Genomic DNA, 19,390 nt, shown 5'->3' on the forward strand with positions numbered 1-19,390 from the left:
GTATTCTGTTAAGGGAATACAGTATTAATAGCATTAATCAACATTGCAAATATTCCTATTATTCTTATTATGGTAGCCTGTATGTTCAACTTGCTTCACATATACTGTATTCCTTAATAGTGCTTATGCCAAATCTACAAGTTAAGTCAGTATTAGTCTTTCTCAGCTTTCTCAGAGCAAATAGAATATTTGCAGCTGAGCTGCATACACCTCACTTCAAGCCAGGGGGGGGGGGAAATAGTATACAAGGGAAATAGCCACGTTAACTTTAAATGCATTTATTTTGATGACCTAAATCACACTTATTTCATCTTGGTCTTGATATGTGTGTGCTTTTTTAAGCATGCCTGAGATTGAGTTGCCACTGTACTTTATTGTTAAAGCATAGCATGTTAGGTGGAGACAAGGAGAGGGAAGTGTGTAAACTTCAAAAAATGGGCTTATTTAGCTAATGCAAGGTATGACTGCATTTTTATGGGATATGCATATCATGTCACATGGCTAATCAGAAACTAAATAAGAGCAAATGAAGATACTGGTGCTTATTCAATAGCAGAAACTGGGGGAAGAAGCACGGATTAAAATTCCAAATACAGTAATCCGTCAGGCTGTTTTTAAACTGTCTGCTTATACATCCTCTAGCTCGCTTCTCGAGCCCCTCAGCTCTCTCCTTCAGGCTGAGAGAACCAGCATAAACACAATTACAATAGCAGGTGAAACAGTAGGAAAGCTTTCCTTTCCATTACACCATTATAATATTTCAATCGGGCCATGGGGGGGGGTATATGCATCTCCTGGTGCCCGCCGATCTTCCACGCCTGGCTCGGTCCTCCTCTCTGATCAAAAGATCTCTTGAGCGAATTCACCTGGCTCTTATTTTTCTCCGCCCGTCGAAAGCAACACGGAGCAAGAGACCTTGCTCGTTTCAGGGATCAGCAAACTCGTGTCTGAAACCAGTGGGAAGCGGCAGCCGCGGAATCGTCGGCCAGTCAGGTATTGCCCCCTGGCAAGATGGGCCCCGGGCTAGAGCAGGGAAGAGACCCGCCGCACCTGAAGGTGGGAGGGGCGAAGAAGCGCAGCCTCCCCGCGCGGTAGGGAGAAGAACGCGCCGCGGTCGAGCGGTTCTTTCATTCCGATTTGAATGATCCATTTCCCGCCCCGTTCTGCCCTGCGAGTCAGGCTACTGCAGGACCTACCAGAAGAAGCCCGACCGCGTACAGATTCTAGCCGCGTGTAGGAAGAGGCGCTTGAAGTGGGCTCGTCCTTCTGAAGGAAGGTGTGGATGACGATAAGCAAACGGTGACCCGGGGAAGAGGGGGGGGGAGAGAGAGAGAAACTGAGGTCCGAGGCCGCTTTCTGACGTGATCCTAGCCTCCCGCTGCAAAAAGAGATCATGAGAGGCTGGAACCCAGCGCAGGCGCCCGAGACCGTTTTTAAACGAAGCGGAACGTTGTTTTATTTATTTTTTTTAGATAAAGGTAAAGGTAAAGGTTCCCCCGCACATGCGTGCTAGTCGTTTCCGACTTTAGGGGCCGGTGCTCATCTCCGTTTCAAAGCCGAAGAGCCAGCGCTTGTCCGAGGACGTCTCCGTGGTCATGTGGCCGGCATGACTAGACGCCAAAGGCGCACGGAACGCTGTTACCTTCCCACCGTAGTGGTCCCTATTTTTCTACTTGCATTTTTACGTGCTTTCGAACTGCTAGGTTGGCAGAAGCTGGGATGAGTAACAGGCGCTCACTCTGTTATGCGGCACTCGGGATTCGACCCGCCAAACTGCCGACCATCTGATCGACAAGCTCAGCGTCCTAACCCACTCCGTCCCTCTTCTTTTTTTTTTACTTTTTTTTTTTTTGCACCTCGTCAAATCCCAGTGGTAAGACGCTCCTATTTTCTTGTTCATCTCGTGGGATATTTTTCAGCCCAGAGAGTAAACGTAGCGGGAAGGGAAGTCTTTCCAAGTTTCCTCTTTCTATTCCAGAAAGCCTTAAAAAAATAATAAAACCTTGAATCGTCTAGCACCCAATTCTCCTTTAGCCGTGAATTTCTCGATTCGTGGTTTATGGGCCTAGCAGGGGTTGCTGATTGCTGGTTTCAAAATGTAGTAAATACATAATATCTCGGTAACTTCCTACAATACATTGCCCAGAGAGAGAGAAGTTATGGCCCCAATCCATAATTTGATTTATCTTAATTTGGTGAAGCTAATGCGCCAAAGACAACTGTGGCTCCGGTGGACTACAAGTCAAGGGTATGCAATTTGGGGGGCCCCACCCCGAGGCCCACTGTTGCACAGCCCATTAGCAAACATACCTGCATTTTCACCCCTTACACCATCCTCCTCCTGCCAAGTAATCTTGATCACAATTATTGACACGATAAAGATAAGAGGCTCTTCCAGTAACTCGCCTGCAAGTCACAATTTTCCTTTACAAGCATGATTATGGCTTGAGATCCAAATATTATAAAGGTAAAGTTTCCCCCGCACATGCGTGCTAGTCGTTTCCGACTCTAGGGGCCGGTGCTCATCTCCGTTTCAAAGCCGAAGAGCCAGCGCTTGTCCGAGGACGTCTCCGTGGTCATGTGGCCGGCATGACTAGACGCCAAAGGCGCACGGAACGCTGTTACCTTCCCACCGTGGTGGTCCCTATTTTTCTACTTGCATTTTTACGTGCTTTCGAACTGCTAGGTTGGCAGAAGCTGGGATGAGTAACAGGCGCTCACTCTGTTATGCGGCACTCGGGATTCGACCCGCCAAACTGCCGACCATCTGATCGACAAGCTCAGCGTCCTAACCCACTGAGCCACCCTGTCCCTCTTCTTTTTTTTTTTACTTTTTTTTTTTTTGCACCTCGTCAAATCCCAGTGGTAAGACGCTCCTATTTTCTTGTTCATCTCGTGGGATATTTTTCAGCCCAGAGAGTAAACGTAGCGGGAAGGGAAGTCTTTCCAAGTTTCCTCTTTCTATTCCAGAAAGCCTTAAAAAAATAATAAAACCTTGAATCGTCTAGCACCCAATTCTCCTTTAGCCGTGAATTTCTCGATTCGTGGTTTATGGGCCTAGCAGGGGTTGCTGATTGCTGGTTTCAAAATGTAGTAAATACATAATATCTCGGTAACTTCCTACAATACATTGCCCAGAGAGAGAGAAGTTATGGCCCCAATCCATAATTTGATTTATCTTAATTTGGTGAAGCTAATGCGCCAAAGACAACTGTGGCTCCGGTGGACTACAAGTCAAGGGTATGCAATTTGGGGGGCCCCACCCCGAGGCCCACTGTTGCACAGCCCATTAGCAAACATACCTGCATTTTCACCCCTTACACCATCCTCCTCCTGCCAAGTAATCTTGATCACAATTATTGACACGATAAAGATAAGAGGCTCTTCCAGTAACTCGCCTGCAAGTCACAATTTTCCTTTACAAGCATGATTATGGCTTGAGATCCAAATATTATAAAGGTAAAGTTTCCCCCGCACATGCGTGCTAGTCGTTTCCGACTCTAGGGGCCGGTGCTCATCTCCGTTTCAAAGCCGAAGAGCCAGCGCTTGTCCGAGGACGTCTCCGTGGTCATGTGGCCGGCATGACTAGACACCAAAAGCGCACGGAACGCTGTTACCTTCCCACCGTAGTGGTCCCTGTTTTTCTACTTGCATTTTTACATGCTTTCGAACTGCTAGGTTGGCAGAAGCTGGGACGAGTAACAGGCGCTCACTCTGTTATGTGGCACTCGGGATTCGACCCACCAAACTGCCGACCTTCTGATCGACAAGCTCAGCGTCCTAACCCACTGAGCCACCGCGTCCCTCCAAATATTATAGTATATGTCATTTGAAGGCAAACATACATTGAAAATGGCTTTGGATGCAGAAAGACCCCAGCACTGCACTCCCTGTTAGGTTTCCCTCATGAAAGCATGAGGTAATAACCGACAGGAAAAGGCCTCCAGGGAAGAGCCAGAAGAGTTGTTTTAATCAGAAAGTACAGTGCTGAAGTAGATAAGCATACTTGAGGCTGTAAAAAATGGACATCCAGATCATAGCAAAGAACTTGGATAGTTCTCTTTTTTCGGATTTGCATAGCCCAGACATGAATGCCTGGTAGATGGACACAGTTGCTAGGTTCACATCTATGCAACAGCACAGTTTGTTTTAGCCTTGATTTCTTCAAGATAGTGTGTCTAGTTCACACACAGTGTTAAGCCAAATTAAAAATAAATACCATCCTCATTATGGTTTAGCATTATGTGTGAACCCTGGTTTATTATAAAGCAACTTCCTTTCTTTTTCTTTCCCGGCTGATTATATGTTGATTTTTACAGCTGTTTGACCATCAGAAATCAATAGGTACAGGGTTTTTTGCTGTAGTGGGAAAAAAAAATGACCTGTTGATTTCTGTCTAGTACAAAGCTATGAAAAAAGGAGCACCCTTAAACATCTTATCCATTATATGATTCCCAGGTGATCAGGAGTATAAATCCTACTGGCTTTTCCAGGTTGGGTAACTTTTTTCAAAGTCTATTCTGCTGAAACCTGCATAGGAATAGTTTCCTTTTGGAGAAACGAATGTAACTACTTGCTTACAATTACAAATTGTTATATTGCTGTTAAAGTTATAATAATAAAGTGACAGGCATAATGGGGCAATGTATGCCACGTCAAAGAAGCAAGCCGACAAAAGCAAAATAGGGGAGGCGGTTGCCCCAGAAGTGTTGAAATCCCTGGTTAGATGGAACCATCCAATACCCTCTTCCACTGCAAAGTTACAGTACTGCAGTCAACTTTTATAAAGAGCAGAGAATGCACTGAGCTTTAAGAAATATCTTTATATACCCTGACAATATGTTAAGAAAACCTTGGCTATTTTGTTTTGTTACAAATAAACTAAGGGAGGTGGGGTGATTTCATTTGATTCAGTGAAAGCCACGTTTGTTGATGGCTGATGGATAGCCAGTCGTTGGCTGTCCAGCTTGCCAGAAAATCTGGGACCTGTTGTTGTTAGTTGCGAAGTCATGTCCGACCCATCGCGACCCTATGGACAATGTTCCTCCAGGCCTTCCTGTCCTCTACCATCTTCTGGAGTCCATTTAAGCTCACGCCTACTGCTTCAGTGACTCCATCCAGCCACCTCATTCTCTGTCGTCCCCTTCTTCTCTTGCCCTCGATCTTTCCCAGCATTAGGCTCTTCTCCAGTGAGTCCTTCCTTCTCATTAGGTGGCCAAAGTATTTGAGTTTTAGCTTCAGGATCTGGCCTTCTAAAGAGCAGTCAGGGTTGATCTCCTCTAGGACTGACCGGTTTGATCGCCTTGCAGTCCAAGGAACTCGCAGGAGTCTTCTCCAGCACCAGAGTTCAAAGGCCTCAATTCTTTGGTGCTCAGCCTTTTTTATGGTCCAGCTTTCACTGCCATACATTGCAACTGGGAAGACCATAGCCTTGACTATACGCACTTTTGTTGACAGGGTGATGTCTCTGCTTTTTAGTGTGCTGTCTAGATTTGCCATGGCTTTCCTCCCCAGGAGCAAGCGTCTTTTAATTTCTTGGCAACAGTCCCCATCTGCAGTGATCTTGGAGCCCAGGAAAATAAAATCTGTCACTACCTCCATTTCTTCCCCATCTATTTGCCAGGAATTGAGAGGGCCAAATGCCATGATCTTGGTTTTCTTAATGTTTAGTTTCAACCCAAGTTTTGCACTCTCCTTCTTCACTCACAACAAAAGGCTCTTTAGTTCCTCTTCACTTTCTGCCATTAGAGTTAAATCTTTGCAGCCTCTAAAATATTGTGTATTGGCAAGCGATTTCAGAAAGAAAAGGAGAAAAATGCTGGTTTCAGAGAGTGGAGAGGCTCATGGCAAAAGGAAAGGATGTAATGAGGTTCTTGTTGACAATTGTATGAAAAATATGATGCTTCCTTAATGCTTATGTGTCAAATTCTTGGTTGATGGAGTACAGTACTCTTTCTAACCAGTGGAACAGCTTGCCTCGAGAAATTGTGGGGGCTCCATCACTGGAGATTTGTAAGAAGAAGCTAGACAGTCACTTGTCTGAGATGGTATAAGTTCTCCTGCTTGAGCAGGGGCTGGACTAGAAGACTTCCAAGTCTCTTCCAGCTATATTCTATTCTATTCTATTCTATTCTATTCTATTCTATTCTATTCTATTCTATTCTATTCTATTCTATTCTATTCTATTCTATGCTATGCTATGCTATGCTATGCTATGCTATGCTATGCTATGCTATGCTATGCTATGCTATGCTATGCTATGCTATGCTATGCTAGTCCATTCTATTCGTTCCATTCCTATTCTATTCTATTCTGTTCTGTTCTGTTCTGTTCTGTGCTGTGCTGTGCTGTGCTGTGCTGTGCTGTGCTGTGCTATGCTATGCTATGCTAGTCCATTCTATTTGTTCCATTCCTATTCTGTTCTGTTCTGTGCTGTGCTGTGCTGTGCTGTGCTGTGCTGTGCTGTGCTGTGCTGTGCTATGCTAGTCCATTCCATTCGTTCCATTCCTATTCTATTCTGTGCTGTGCTGTGCTGTGCTGTGCTGTGCTAGTCCATTCCATTCGTTCCATTTCTATTCTATTCTATTCTATTCTATTCTATTCTATTCTATTCTATTCTATTCTATTCTATTCTATTCTATTCTATTCTATTCTATTCTATTCTATTCTATTCTATTCTATTCTATGCTTTCTCTCTTTCTAGAAGTCCAAACTACCATTAAAAAGCAAGATATTGAAAACAGTAACCCCTTACTGCCACCTAGAAGGCATTTGGAGTTTTGTTGCTGAGATACAACAGCCCTAGCAATATTCAAAGCTATTGTTTAAAGAACTAGTTATACTTTAACATGTACAATTTTGGAGGAAAACAATCCAATCATAAACTTGGAAAAACATAACACACTACATTCCTTAAAGCTGGGAGATGGGAAGGGGATGACTATGATCAAAAAGTCAGGTTAAGAGGGGTTTTCTTCATTTGTTGTATCAGGAACATAAGATATAAAATTGTTTTGTCCCAGGAAAAAGACTCCAGAGGCAAACACACCCAACTCTAAGAATCATATGGCTGTGGTGAATTCATTGTGAGCTTTATGCTATGGTTCTTTAATTGGCACTAGCAAAATCTTCTGAAATACACAAATTCTTATGAAGAACCCATGTACAGCTTTGAAGCATCTCTGCAGCGGTTCAAAACTGTGGCAAGAGCCACCATACCAAACCCGAATTTCTCCTAAGATTTCTCCTCCTTTTTCCCAGCCCACTGTTCTTCCTCAATAAACTTAAATCGGCTGTTAAGTTTTTCACATTTATTTCTGATGTTCAAGGCTTTTGGACTTACTAACTATGGCATGGTGGGCAGAATTCAACAGGTGAAAAGTTTGTTGACATGTGATAGAGGCCAGAGCTGGAAAAAACAGATTTTTCTACTTCCATCTACAAACCAAGTTTACTTGTTGCTTTTCCTTCAAAGTGAAAAGTAGCCAATCACTTGCAATCTAAATTGAGAAATGTGCAGCTAAATCTCACTGACTTAGAAACCAAGATGTGTGTGGTATGAATAATACATGTGCAGCTTTTTAATAGTACAACCTTGCATGAAATCATCACCTCTTAACCTTTTCAAATGCTTCCTTGCTGGGTTAGGGACAGAACTCTAAAAACCTCCTGCATTAGGATGATTCAGCAGTTATGCAACTTTCAAGCCTCTCTCTCTCTCTCTCTCTCTCTCTCTCTCTCTCTCTCTCTCTCTCTCTCTCTCTCTCTCTCTCTCTCTCTCTCTCTCTCTCTCTCTTTGTGCAGACTATTAAGCAAAAGGCACATGTAGAAAAAGGGTGTTTCTGCTCCCCACTAAAAAAGCCACTGTGCAGCATGCCAACAAATGAAAGGAGCAGCACCATGGGGCTAAGCCACTGAAAAACAAAGTGAATTCTTAATGGGAATTGAGAACAATCTAATGGGAATTCAGCCTTAAGGTTGATCATTGGGATTTGCTATGGAAATCCATGTCTTCTTTGGGAAACAGAAGTGGTGGTAGAATTCTCCTTATTGCACGTTCTACTTGCCAGACAAGGTGATCCAAATAGAAGCCAGTCTGTTTTAGTGAGCCCCAAGTTTGCTATTGCAGTCATCATGCTACACGGAGATCTTCGATTCATTGGCTTCTTCCACTAAGCCCAGGCAATGGGCTACCTCACTCCAGAACCAGTAGTCCTTTTTAGTCTTCTCCTTCCCCCACTGCCTCTTGACTGGACACTCCTGCATGAATCAACCTCTGAATCAGCACAGAGGGAACAACCAGCACTTAGCAGCGATCAATACCAGCTCTGCTCTAGCTAAGAGCTGTTCATTACATTGGACAAAAGCCAAGCTCTCCCTCCCAACTGTAAGTCAGGCAGGCAACCAAAACCACCCCAAAAAAGACCTGTTTGGGATACCAGCTGAGCCAGGGAAGGTGATCTCATTAGGATGGAAGAGGCACGAATCTAGCATTCTTTTACAGTCTGGCTCAACCAAGACTGCCCAATGTGGGCTAAAGACATAAGCATAGGATCAAAATGGTATGTTGGTTGTAGAAAAGGAATACCTGGACTTGGACTTTGCCATACTGAGTATCTCAGATTGTACGAAATATGCAGGTAATTTATGCTATTTAAGGCTAACCCTGCCATTAAGCAATTAGTAGAAGAAAGAGAGAGAGAGAGAGTTGCCAAAATATTTAAATTGCCAAAATAACTTATTTGGTCTTGGGACATGATGCAGCCTAATGTGGAAAGGTAGGTTCACCCTTCTCTTCATAGTCTCAGGCAGCAGAAATATGTGGTCCTGCAATTTGCTACTGCAAGATGTAGCAATGACTGTTTGCTGAGCCCAGCTACCTAGTACCCCATGAAGTAAAAGAGTTGACTATTCTTGAAAAAAGAGTTGTTGTACCACTTCATACCTCATTTTTAAATCCTTTTCCACATAAGAATCCTAAATCATATCACAAAACTCTTCCTTATATACAGCATCAGTAATATTATGTGTATGTGTAAACATGTATACATTTGGCAGAATTTTGTATTGTAAATGTGATATTCTCTTTGCAGCCAGAAATGATTCCTTTGGCACCTTCCCCAACTTCTATTATCTTCTACAGCCATCTTTGATGACTTTTAAAACAAATATTAGAGAAACTCCAGGAAAAGATACTCGCAGCTATTATCACAATGACCAAACAAAAAATTCATATTCAGCACCAATGTGTGCAAATGGGTGATACTTTGGTCTGATCAAGAAGAGCTTTTCTTATTTTCTTACACAGAAGCATAAACACCACATCGCTTCTGAATGTAGGGCCGCATTTTTTGCAGCAACTCAGAATATAGTTTTAATAGATGGAGTTTGAAAAAGAAGGTATATTGTGCACAAATGGTCAAGCTGATGGGATGCAAAGAATGATCTGCTGCAGTTCCTGTACATTTGTTAATACTGTGGAAGATTTAGTGGAAGAGCCATAAGTAGATTGAAAACCCTTAATTGTCCCTATTATCTTCAGTTGGGGCTCGGAAATGTCTGAGAGAGCCACTGTCAGCAGTGTAAATCAACCTTCCTCAACCTTGTACCTTCCAGATGTGTTGAACAACTGCTATCTAATCCAGCAGGCAGGAATAATGGGCGATGTGATCTAAATTTGAAGGGTACCCAACTGGGAAATTTCATTAAAGCACTACTGAACTTGATGGGTCAGTGCTTTACCTCTATAAAAATTGCAGTATAATTGTTTGATAGCATAGCAGCCATGAAGTCTTTGCAGAAGATAATCAAATGCCATGATGTATCTATATTGTACCTACAAAGATCAGACATGTACAAGCTGTGGTGTTTCCTGTGACTGTGGAAGGGAAAGTTGGACAGCCAGGAAAACCAACAGTTTATCAAACATATTAAGCAAAAGTTCTTGAGGTACAAATGAACGGGCTAAAATTGTCCTACAGGTAGTCCCCATTTAAAGACAGGTTTTACAAACATTCAAAGTTACAACGGGCATGAAACAGGTGCTTTTTGGCCTATAAAGTTTCCCCAGCTGTCATAAATGATCTGGATAGATTGTCATGAAGAAAATCTATGTGGTCACTAAGAGTTGACAATGACACGGTGGCCTATGATCAATCAAATCACCCCAGAAGGATATCCACTTGAGTATTACAGTGGATTAATTATACAATCATATTTGTGCCAAAATAATTGTAATGAGGTCAGACTTCATCTCAGCAATGGCTGGGTAAAGCTGGACAATGCAGTAAGTCAAATGTGAACCCTGCCTACATCTAAATTGAAATTAGCAGTTTTTCTTAATACTCAACCAGAACAAAGTATATTTCAACCATTATATCCCAACTATCCCCCAAAAAATGAAAATAAAAAATAAAGGTTATCTTACCTTTCATGAATATTTTGAGAAGACCCTAATGTGGAAAAAATGAAGGCCATTAAAAAGAGCCTTGCAGAACTATCACAGATGCCATGAACATGACTTTATAACGACTCAGAGAAGGCAGTTGCTGCCAGACAAACTGGGTAAACTGTAGTCCATTGGATCAAGCAGAGTTGGAAATAACTGAACAATGACAACCACGTCCCAATTTTCTGCAATAAATCATACTCAAAAGAAGCTTATACAATGAAAAAGTGCTATTTCAATGTTTATTTATTGGTATCCCGCCTCCATTTATGGGAATAAAATAGTTGTGAGCCTCCAGGCCCAGGAGACAAAAAACAACTGGTGGAAGCTGGTCAGAAGGAGATCCAATCTGAAAATAAGGAGGAATTTCCTCACAGTGAGAACAAGATTTACCGATGGAACAGTTTGCCTCCTAGAATTGTGGGTGTCCATTACTCAGTGGCGTAGCGTGGGGTGTGCAGGGGGACCCGGCCGCACCGGGCGCAACATCTGGGGGGGGCGCATTAGTTGCATTTTACTTTAATTACATCAGTATTTTCATAACAAACAATACATGTGCTTAGGGGGTAAGGGTTTCTTTAACTAATCTAGTGGAAGAGACTCGAGTGCTAAAATCCACGGGTTAGGGGGCGCAAATTACTTGCCTTGCCCCGGGTGCTGACAACCCACGCTACACCACTGCCATTACTGGAGGTTTTCCAGAAAAGACTGGACAATTTCTTGCCTCAGGTGGGGAGTTGGGCCTAAAAGACCTCCACGGTCCTTCCATCCCTGTGATTCTATGAGCCATCTTCCAGGAAAAGGCAAGCTGAAAAATGTCATTGGGAAGCACTGCTTCCCCTCCCCCACCCTGTGGTTTATACATTTTATGCCATACCAGCCATATGTTTATTGTCAGTTCTGAAGAGAAAATGAAGAGGAATACAAAACCAGGATGCAGGGCATGAGCTGTTCCACCATATGCTTTGATCTCCAGCTATGATAGGAGAGGTGTGCTGGGAATTGCAGCTCAGCAGCCTCTGGGAACTTCACTTGTCTACCTCTGATTGGGATTTGAAAGGACAGAAAGTGACCTTTGAACTAACAAAATGGTTGCCAATGAAATGGAAATGCTGTCAGCGTGAAGCCGTTGATCCTTTTGACAAGAGAAGATTTATCCTACCATCACAATTGATTGAAGACCCTGGACTGTCTGTTTAAGGAAAATCTCAACATAGCGTTTTATTTTATTTATTTTATTTTAATTCCATTTATATCCTGCCCTTCTCCGAAGACTCAGGGCGGCTTACAATTTAAGCACAAACCAATGTGCTTAGCAATAGCCTTTGATAGTAATGCCACTGGAAACGTCATTGGCATTTGGACAAGGAAGACTTGAGTCTAGAACTGACTTCTCCTACACAGTAATCCATCAGCATTCTTATGACATCCCAGCCAAACTCTCTGCATGGCTTTTTCTAGCCATTTCCTGTAGGTATTAAGTACAGCAGAGAGGAGCTAGAACCCTGTGCCAGGGGAGAATAGTAAACAAGCAGCACTACCTCTGGGGTTTCCTCTTCAGAAAAGACAAGACATTATCGGGAAATTGTGCCTCTTACAGCTCTTCCTGGCAGAGACACTCAGGGGGATATTTTGTTCAATGGTGTCAAAAGCTGTTGAAAGATGAAGGAGAATCACTGGTTTGCATTATCCCCATCTGTCTTTCGGTATAGATCCTCCACAGGAGCAACCAAGATCGTTTCAGTCACATAGCTGTGCCAGATACTAGCCTGTTCAAATTTTTATCTTAACTTTGTTCAGAAAAGTATAAATCATCAGTAACTTTGGCTGAGTCCTCTAACCTTGACTTGAGAGATTTAACACAACTGCACTCTTCTTCTTCTTCTTCTTCTTCTTCTTCTTCTTCTTCTTCTTCTTCTTCTTCTTCTCCTCCTCCTCCTCCTCCTCCTCCTCCTTCTTCTTCTCCTCCTTCTCCTTCTCCTCCTTCTCCTCCTCCTCCTCCTCCTCCTCCTCCTCCTCCTCCTCCTCCTCCTCCTTCTTCTTCTTCTTCTTCTTCTTCTTCTTCTTCTTCTCTCACATTCCTCAAGTGCTTCCGCACATGTACCATCTCTGAGGCCACATATCTCCTTTCAGTTAGCTTAGACTCTGTGGCAACTTCCATTTTTTTATCTGATCCTTCAAAAGCAGCTCAATGTCAGGCTGATTATAGCGACTTTGATATGTCAGTTCTTGGGAATGCAGCCCTCAACTGGCACAGGAAGAAGTCTCATTCCCACCCCCAAATCCTCCTCCTTCATGGAGGTGGAAACATTGGAACATGAACCAAACTAGGTGGGAATAGAAAAGGTCTACTCCAATGATATTGTCCAGGCTTACAAGTGGAATAGCAGTGAGTGCATGGCCAGTCATCTAGAGGTCCCAGTATTAAATTTGTAGAATCTACATTTAAAATAATTTCTAGCAACAATATAGGAAAAGAGCCTATAGGGCAACTGCTGCCAGTCAGAGTGAGTATTCCCCATTGTTCCTGCTCTTAAGACACTACAGGAAAGTTATTTCAATAGAAATGAGTGATAAGAGTATGGGCAGGCAGATTTCTCAGTGGAAAGATTCATTGAAGAGAACCCTCCAAATAAGTATGGCTGTCATCTCGTATTTAGAAATTCTTCTGTAGCAAGATTGTCAAAAGAAATCAAAACATCCTTTTATTAAATCAAAGATTCAGTTTCTTTTAATATGAATTGCTGGCACACAGGTCATATCTAATAGTCCCTTGATGCATAGCATCTATGAGAATTGGCCAGAGAAAAGAACGATGACTCAAATTCAAACTATAAGGACAGGGAAAGATGTGTGAAACCAGGCTGCTTTAGCTAAACATTCAGTGCATGGCGCCAGTCCTATACATCTGTGAACATCCAATTATCTGTTATACAGAGAGATTCTTAAAAGTATTCCTTATGACCCTTATCTTAGTCATTATCAAAAAAATTGTTCCCATTTTACAACTGCAAATTTGTGTCTTTAGCAGCTGCCAGAAATGAATAAAGACAGCTTTGCTATGGCATAGAGAAAGAACTGTTATTTCAGTCTATTTTGCAGCTTCTTCAGGTATGTTGGTAAAGCTGTCTGTAAATTAACATCAGTCACAATCCTTGATCTATATTGCTGAAGACCATATTAAAGGCTCAGTAACTCATTAGAGAACTAATAGCTTGGCTTGGATTTGTGCCAGGTTTACAAAGAATTTGATCTGTAGAAGACCTTGGCATGTAGTAATTTGCATGATTTGAGCTTAGTATGCTTGTTCTGGTTTATTCAATAAATATTGTTAAACTATAGTTTAGCATAGCGGCAAATCAGCCTAGTGGGCAAAGGGTCTTCAATTTAAGAATACAAGAACTGGGTTTGCAAGATAAACTGAACCAAAAACTAGCCAATCATATTTTAGCCCAGTGTATTGTGCAATTTTTTTAGTTAATAATTCAGTTAAGCAGTTTAATTTATTATCAATTTAATTTATTATCATTTCTATACCGCCCTTCTCCCGAAGGACTCAGGGCGGTGTACAGGGCAAGAATAAAACACAGAAATTTACAAAAATTAAAAAATAATTAAATGCATGCCCGATTAAAATACAATTGATACATAATAAAAACCCCAATAAAAATGATAAAAAAACCCACCAATCCCCCCTCAGGCCAGGCCGGCTTGCTCGAACAAGTATGTTTTCAGATCGCGGCGAAAGGAGTTTAGGCTCACACAGCATTCATACTAGGTGGGGGGGGAGTTTAGTTCATGATCAATGATTTTGTGTGAACACAGGCCTTCTGTCTCTCCATTAAGGATGGCTCTCTGAGGATGGCATTGCCCTACTTCTGTTTTCCAAGATCAGGCATGCTGGTGCAGATTGCAACTGACCCTTGAGATTGTACAGATCCTGGTTGGAAACTGGGATTTGTAGTCCTAAAACTCCAGAGACTGCCATGTTAGACCAGATGCAGTCATAAAATAACAATCATTAGTGAGTGTCTCTGATCTCTTTTTTCAACCATCTTCAGTTGCTGCTGTTCTTTTGTTGTTGAAAAGCCTCCTGTCACCATAAGTTTTTTTTTCCAGCAAACTGAATTAAGCATTACTATAATTATAGCTATTTATTTCATCCTGGCCTGTTTTGAAACATTGATGAATGGCAAGTTGGGTAAAGAAGGCTGAGAAAATACAATGCCTCATTTAAACTACTAATCAGGACTACCCTGCTTGTGCTAAAAACTGGAATTCCTCTGATTTTTATCAAAGAATTCCTTGGCCAAAAGAACATTTCTGGTTTGAATATTTCCTCTCTAGACCCAGTTCAAAGGGTTTCCTAATCAGGAATTTGTTTCCTGTTACAAATATTTTAAAATGCAATTGAAGGGGAGGGGCGTGGCTAGGACTGGAGAGTCACGAAAATTTCTCTGGTTCGCCCGGTTGAAACACGCTAGTATTACATAGAAATTCAACTCAGATGACTCTGTCCCTATTTTCTAACAATTACAGTTTTATTCACGTTCAAAATATGGCATTGATTTAAAAGAATTGCTAATTCCTTAGTATCCCTTCCATGGGGAGGGAGGGAGGAAGCTAAACTGTAGTTAGTATTTGATGGGGGAACTTTAAAATCATTTTTTTTTATTCGTAAATGAAGTATGTCAACAAGGTCCCCCATCTGCTTTCAACCATTCCTCATTGTGTGAATTTGTTTGGTAATACGTCATATAACTGAAGCTTCTTTCTTAGTCATCTCTTTATCTAGATGCCCCAAAAAGCTGTAACAGCTGCTGTTAAGGACTGAAGAGAATCTGAGCTAATGAAGAAGAGGGGAAGAAAATAAAAGGAGGCAGGGGGCAACTCCAGCCACCATCATATATATTCCAAAGCTGTGAAAACTGGAAATGTAGAAAGTCACCATTTTCCCTCTGGCTTAAATGGACTTAGCATCCATAAAAGTGATGAGTTCAATCTTCATTCAGTGATAAACTCTGGCACACACACACACAAAAAGAGTGGTAACAATCATATGTGGGTTGCCTTTCTTATCCCTCTGAACAAACGCAGCTCAACATTGAAAATGAAAAGACTAGGCCCAAATACCAGCACAGAGGAATCTTTTTCAGAAATTAAGTCCCACATGCCCGGTTGGCCAATGGGCTTTATATGGAGAATCATTTATGGAATCCTTGTCCTATAAGAGCCCTGAGTGTATGGCATGTTCCCACAGCTTTTCAGATCAGCCTTGTGCGGCAAGTTAGGTTGAGCTAGAGAGAGATGGAGACACGTGTCCTTCCATTGAGTGAACTTTACGATGAGGAAATGTATCAGAATATTACTTGCTCTGTCAATACCCAACAATATTTTGTTGTACAGTTAGGCTAGAACTTGAGAGCCAACATCAGCAGAAAGAATGAGGCTTCCACAATGCTTCAGCTGCCTGTTCACTTATTCAAACATACATAGTCCAATGTGTCTCCATTGGACCACTCAGCCTGGAGTCAGAAGCTCTCTGGAGGGCAGCAGCATATAAGCAACCACACACACACATTCCCCACCCCCCAAAAAACCCCTTGAGAGTTAGCTAGTCTATGGTATAACATGAATGAGGTCTTATGTTTGGCTTCTTCTTTTTCATAGGGCCATGTATAAAAATACTAGCAAGAATCAGATCAATATAGAGGTCCCTCATTTTGTCTGCCTGCACAGACAAAATGAGCATCTGTTTAGGGGCTTTTCTTACCAGACACACAGCATTGTTTTGAAGACATCACTCATTAAACCTAATTCTCTGACTGTTGGACCCAACTAGGTATTTCCACTAGAAATATATGTAAGAGTGCATGCAAGTTAGTAAAAGGTGGCTTCATGTTCAGCAGATTCCTTAGCTTGGCTTTAGCATAGTGGCTTCCAGATCTGGAAAAGTTTCAGCTGTTAATTCATGCAAATCAAATTGCTAAGGTCACAAGAGCAGGTCAAAGCGGGGGGGGGGGGGAGGGTTCTGTCTGTCCCTGACCAGTTGCCAGTCTAAATGCATTCTATCAGAACAACTTTTGTATATGAAAATTCTACTCTCCAGATATGTTCGATTTCAACTCCCACAATCCTTAACTAAACAGGAGCTGAGGTGCATACCAGGCAAAAGTAAACACAGTTTGCTTGTTTGTGTCTCAGCAGTTGTATAAAGCCAAGCATGCTTTATGGCAGATTGTCTGCAAATTGTGGTTGATTCAAATAAATCATGGCTTATATTAAGTATACAATATGCTGTTGTAATATCATCAGCATTTTTCTTTCTTCTCTTAAGCCAGGGTGGATAACCTTCAGGAGCTGCTGTGGGTGGGTGCTGAAGAAAGATAAGGGGATCATTCAGTGCTGGATTTGTTTGCAGGGGAAAGTTCCAGGTATTTTGGGGACTGTCATCCATCTTTAAAAGAACATCTAGCTTATTTTAGAGCCTACAATACTGTAGGGATATCCAAAGGTTGTGGGCTGAGGGTTGCACTTGGATTTTGAGTTGCATGTGATGGGCAACTCTCCTAAAATGACTGTACGGATTCAGAGGAAAAATTATTTACATTAACTGCAGTTAAGTAAACCCTCAATACATTGGGAATCTCTGCAATCCATACTTCAAGGCTACATGCAGATTTAGGACTTCAAGCTAAGCTTGTAAGCCGCCCTGAGTCTTCGGAGAAGGGCGGGATATAAATGGAATTAAAATAAAATAAATAAAATAAAAGGTCTGAACCTCACTTTGTGTGTGTGTGTGTGCGTGCGTGCATTTTGCCTTAATGGGGCAGTTGTTAATCATTGATGCCTGGTTAGAGGTGGCTCCAGGAACTGCAAAACAATTTTGGAAGCCACCTGTAGTCAAAAAAAAAAGTGAGCCATGATGATTTTTAGGTAGAATTGCCAGCAGAAAGAAATAACAAGAGCTGAAGGCTGGCCAATTGTGGTGCTGCAAATAGATCTATGCAGCCTAAGCTTTTCCCAGCATAAAGCCTGTGTTGCAGTTACCAGCTAAGATCAGCACTGCAAGCTGCTCTGAAAACTTTGGTATAACCAGCAAAATATTGTGTGTCAAACAGGATATCACAAAGCTAAGTACCCCGCTTGCCAAGGAGTGTGCTGGAGCAAGCAGAGAATGGCCAAGAAATTTGGATCCTAATTGTTATTTACACTGGACGTTTTTGGTTGACCCTGATCCAGCCATTTTTTTCCCTCAGCTCCATCACCAGATTGTTGCCACAGCCTAGTATGTTTTTACATACACTCCCTTCATTTCAACAGAAATGTACCATCCCACCTTATCCCTGTGGCAGCTCCAGCCCCCAGGTTCAAGTTTGTGAATATTTGTCCATGCCCCAGATCAGAGGTTTTCTCCTGTATCACAAGTCAGTTTTCTCATCCTACCTCACTTGACAGGCTGACAATTGTTTTGGCAGAGACCATCTGCAAGCAAAGAAAGGGAGGCCTGGTGACTGCTTTCGCAGGGACGTAGCAGGCTTGGGAGTAGAAAAATGGTTCGGTTTGCACAACATGCTAAATCACAAACTTGCCAATATCATTTTTGTCTAGAGGACTGTACAAATCCAGCCCCATGTTTATGATGTCCTGTATTGTGGGAACCCAGAAACCTGGACTGAGTAAAACATAGCTAACAATAAAGAGTAAAAATATAAATATGCAATCTTTTCTTTGTCAGTAATTTTGTAATTACCCAGCTCTGAGGACTACAAATCGTCTGTAAAGCTCAAGCTCAAAGGTCAGTTTTTTCAAAGAAATTCACACATGGCACATCTCCCTTCCTTCCACTACAATATATGGAAGAGAACCTTTCCAAGATGCACTACTACTAAGCCAGGTCTGTTAGGAAAAACTTCATGTTAGTTTCTGTCTAGTTAGTACTATTTTTTTCATCCTTGGATCCCTGACTGGTAGGAATTTGATACATAGTGTTGCTTCTTTAGGGTTATACCTGTTGTACCGCAACCCGATGCATAGAAATTGAGCATTAGTTTCTCTGTGGAAGGAAGACACCCAATTTCACTTTCTGTTCTGGTGGCACAGTGGTTAGAATGCAGTATTACAGGCTAATTCTGCCCATTGCCAGAAGTTCAATCCTGACTAGCTCAAGGTTGACTCAGCCTTCCATCCTTCCAAGGTTGGTAAAATGAGGACCCAGATTGTTGGGGGCAATAGGCTGACTCTGTAAACCACTTAGAGAGGACCGTAAAGTACTATGAAATGGTATATAAGTCTAAATGCTTTGCTATTGTTAAAAATGCAGAAAGGCTGAGAAAAATAACAAAGTAATTGAGATGAATACCAATACCAACATTTACTGTCTCCTCTGGCCAAATTATCAGGTGAGGGTTTTCATGGCACTAAACGAAACTGCAGATCAGACTCCTGATAAAAGGCACTGGTAGTGGATGAGAGCAGGAGAACGTGCTAATCAGCAGCCTCCTTTGAGCTCAACCTGATTGGTGTGTGTATTTGCTATAAAAGTAACTACCCTCCTGAAATATTAAGATTGGATTATACTGTATTTACTAATGCTCACTATGACAGGTGGGTGGTGTGGGCGGTTGCTATTTTAACTTTAGTTTACCACTGCGCTTTAAAAAAAAAGAGATTTAAATACAGTATACAATTTCTCACTAGACCTCAGACTGCTGAAATGTGTGGTTATATGGAAATGGGCATCAGTTTTGGTAAATTAAGACTCGTGTTTAACCAAGCATCTGCCCTAGTTTTAAGTCCCCCTTGTGCCGAGCCTGTGGCTCCTTTTATCCATTTATTCCTGCACCTTTCTCCCGTCTTCTTCCTCATTTCCTGTGCAGAGTAAGAGCTGGGTGAAAACTGTCTGATGAAGTAGGACATCATTGCAGTTTTGGACTCATTAGT

The sequence above is a fragment of the Vipera berus genome, assembly GCF_964194415.1.
Source record: "Vipera berus genome assembly, chromosome: 2".
Taxonomy (NCBI): domain Eukaryota; kingdom Metazoa; phylum Chordata; class Lepidosauria; order Squamata; family Viperidae; genus Vipera; species Vipera berus.